This window comes from Tupaia chinensis, unplaced genomic scaffold, assembly GCF_000334495.1.
Source record: "Tupaia chinensis unplaced genomic scaffold, TupChi_1.0 Scaffold138126_1, whole genome shotgun sequence".
Taxonomy (NCBI): Eukaryota; Metazoa; Chordata; class Mammalia; order Scandentia; family Tupaiidae; genus Tupaia; species Tupaia belangeri.
The window spans coordinates 2,042,309-2,046,246 of record NW_006198026.1 but is presented as its reverse complement, the minus strand read 5'-3'; the positions used below and the strand labels follow the sequence as shown (position 1 = coordinate 2,046,246).

Sequence of the window (3,938 nt, the reverse complement as noted above, 5' to 3'; positions counted from 1 at the left end):
ATTTCAAGTTTAATTCCATTGTGGTTGGAGGATATAGTTTCTATGCCTTTGAATTTGTAAAGGCTTATTTTGTGCTCTATCATGTGGTCAGTCTTCTAAAATGTTCCATGTAGGAGGTGAGACAAATGTGTATTTTGTGAATCTCAAAGCCTTACAACAAGATAAGTGAGCGGTATCCACATTTTTTAGAACAAAGTAGATTCCACAATCAATGATTTAAATATTAGACTAAAGCAAAATAGTAAAAGAAAAGGTGAGTGGACTTATTTGTATTCTTGAATCAGGAAAGGCTTATTGACGTTGAACACAAACACAGAACCTGTAAAGGAAAACATGTGACTTCCTAAAACATTTAAATTTCTGCAAGATTAAAAAAAAAAATAGGCACATATGTGTATGCCTCTCACTCTCTCTTCCTCTGTGTAGGTGGTTTCATAGAAAAAAATTAATATTAAAGAAGTTTTAGTTATCCTAATACATAATAAACTACTCCAGTTTAGAGACATTAAACATTATAAATCATTTATTTTTCTTGTCTTCAACTGTCATGGTTCTGGGTGTTGGCCAGTCTCATTAAGTTCATAATCATTTTAGGTCTATTCATAAGATAACCAGGTGGTTTTGGGGGTTGAGGTCATCTTTAATTTATTTTTCTTTATTTGTGATAGCACATGTGCACACATACACGTGAGAGTGATAGAGAGATAGAGAAGCAACACCCAGAGGGTATGGTCATGCTCTGATCTTCCTTCAGTCCTCCAGTCCATAAGATGTTAGACACTTGTATGCCAGCATGCTTCAGATAGACTGGACAAGAGATTTGAACTACAGTCACTATGTGGAATCCAGCTTTTTTTGAGCAGCACATTAACACCACACTAGGGAACCAACCCTGAAGTGGTCTTGAATGTTACTTCACTTCCATTTTTTGGTGATTAATACTAGCTAGCAGTTAGGTGGGATTTTAACTGATGCTACTAGCTAAATGACATGCACCTTTCCATGTTACCTGTACTTCATCACAGGGTTCCTAGAGCACATGTCCCAAGAAAAAAAAGTCAATGTGGACACCCAACTTCAGACATTATATAGTATCAATTCTGTTGCATGCTATTTTTCAGAAGTGACTTGATGCCAGTTAATATTCAAGAGAGGAGGAATTGTACTCTGCTTTATGAATGTCAAAAAATTGGTAGAAGTGGGACCAGCAGTTAGCATAATGGCTATGTTGCTGGACTCCCACGTAGTCGACCATAGTTCACGTCCCAGACCCAGTGGCTTTAGACTCACGCCACGCGCGTGTGTGTGTGTGCCCAAGATCCCCAGAGGAAAATGGAGGAGAAGGGACTGTGGCGTGGCCATCCCCTCTGGGGAGTGATTTCTCACTTTCTATCTCTCTGTCTCTCTCTGTCTGTCTGGCGAGCACACACGCCCTATAGCAAAAACCTCTAAAAAAAAAAGAAAAAGAAAAAAAAATTGGTAGAATTGTTTCGAAATCACCATAATCTGTCCTTTGAGTAAACATAATTATATTCCTCCCACATATAAAATACACTTACTCTTACTTAAACCCCTAAATATGTATCTGTAATGATATTAGGTTCAAGTTTGAGGTGCAAATATAATAATGCAGTAGTTAGAGCACACAGTTGAAGATACCACCATTCATACAGAATGAAAGTGTTCAACCAAAAATCTGAAAACCACCCAGGTACATGTTGCCAGTTCCTTAATTATGGTTTGGTTCTACTTCTTGGGAATAATTTGCAGCATATCTTAGCTGTGCCATTTAGATTCATATATACCCTTGAAAACTTATTTTTCTACCAAAAAAAGATTTGCGTTTATGACTTCTTAGTATTTTCAGTTTTACTTCATATCCATTTAAGTCAAGATGTCTAATATGGTGGTGTTTACAGTGATACAATTCCTTTAAAGACTTTTTTAGAGTTCTATATGGATTATATTAGTATTAACACCATCAGCAAAAGCACAATCTACAATTTCTTTGAGTTAAACCTTATTCTAGCTTAGTTTCCATGAACGGCTGTATAGGGAACCACTCTGAGAATCTTAGGATTCTTAGAAACCATAGTGCTTAATCAAGAGAATTTGCAAGGCAACCCTGAAATTCCTTAGAGGGCACTTTGTCTTTTGAAAATGTCTGAGGCATCAATTTAAAACTTTCTGAGGTCTTTACAAAGAGTTTGATAGTCACACTTTCTTAATTTTATCTTTAGACAGTGCTTTCCAGACAGTGCCCTGGATTTGATCTTTGCCTGGAAGCTATTTCTGAATTTGAAAATTGTTTGCCTTTTGGAAAATATAGGAATGTCAGTTTTATTTTGAATTAAGGAAATTCTGGCTCTTTTATATTTAACCATCTGTTCATTAACTAATCTTTCTGTTCATTTTATTATAGGTGAAGAGAAGTCAGGTGGTACTTTCAGCTCTGCCTAAATTCCCTTTAGTTAGACATCCAGTTCAGTAAACACATTTTCTATTTTCTATGCTACCACAGGCAACAATGTTGTTAAACTTTCCATCTGTATATAACAATGATTTTTTTTTTCTAACTTTCTTTTTCTTACATTTTTTAGGTATCATAAGAAGCTTTATTAAGTCTTGTCAAATTTCATCTACAGTCTCAAGGCCCATCCAGCACTTTCCCACTACTGATGTCAAAGACAATGCCACATAGTTGCAAAGCACCTCACTCTTAGTATCCAGATTAATGCCAGTAATCTGTTATTATGGAGCCCTATACTTGGTTGTATGAAACATTTCTTCATTAGTATTAGTAGTACTAAGAGTTCTGGGAGTTGATTAGTAGCTCCATGTGATAGATTGCACCTTGAAAAGTAAAATCAGAATAAATTTAATAAAAAACTCAAAACTTGTACATTTAAAATTTAAAAACATTAAAAGAAATTAAAGATATATCAGATTGTCAGAAAAAGTCATGACTTTTTTTTTAAAGAGATTTTTATTGTAGAGCATGTACACTCATCAGAGATGCAGAAAGAGACAGAGAAAGAAAGTGAGAAATCACCACCAGGGGGGTTGGCCATGCCACAATCCCTTCTCCTCCATTCTCTTCTTGGGATTTTGGGCATGCACACACATGTGCCTACCTTGAGTTTCAAGCCTCCATGTCCAGGACTTGAACTGTGGTCAGTCATATGGGAATCCAGTGTCTTAACTACTGTGCCACCTACATTCCCCAGTCATGATGTATTTTTCTATATTTTTGTATTAAAGCATGTGTCATGACTTTTCTGATGACCCAATGATAAACAGAAATATACCTACATTCCCAAGTCAAAATACGGTATTGTTAAGATGATCATATTTCCCAAATTGATCTAAAATTTCAGTGCAGCCTCTGAAAAAAATAATGGCCATCTTTTCTTTGTAGAAATTGTTAAGCTAATTCTAAATTGGAAACATAAGTGTTCCAGTATTGGAACCAGTGTAGTCTTGAGAAAGATAAACTAAGTAGAAGTAATCACACTTCCTGATTTCACAACATATTAAAAAGTTAGAATAATCAAGATAAGGAGAAACAAATCCACCAATTGAATATAATCGAGAGTACCCAAATAAACGTTTATGCAACTGATTCTTGACAAAGATAATTCAATGAGATAAAGAGCAGTCTTTTCAACAGATGGTTCCAGGACAACCGCTATACCCATGCAGAAGAGTGAAGTTGTATCTCAATTTCAAATTACAGAAAAAAAAAAAAGCTCAAAATGAATTATAGACCTAAATGTAATCATTCAAAATCTAAGACTCTGTTACACAGAGGCAAGGCAATAAAACTTTATAGTGTTGTGTGTTTTCTGTTTGTTTGTTTGCTTTCACGCAACACTAAAAGCACAAGTAACAGTGGAAAAAATAGATAACTTGGACTTCATCAGTTAAAAAAACAAAAG

General features: G+C 35.2%; 1 pseudogene; it reads right to left on the bottom strand.

Annotated features, from left to right (window-relative positions):
• Positions 1-263: 263 nt before the first annotated feature.
• LOC102501066 (interleukin-13 receptor subunit alpha-2-like) overlaps positions 264-3,938 on the bottom strand; it is a 43,079-nt pseudogene continuing 39,404 nt past the window's right edge.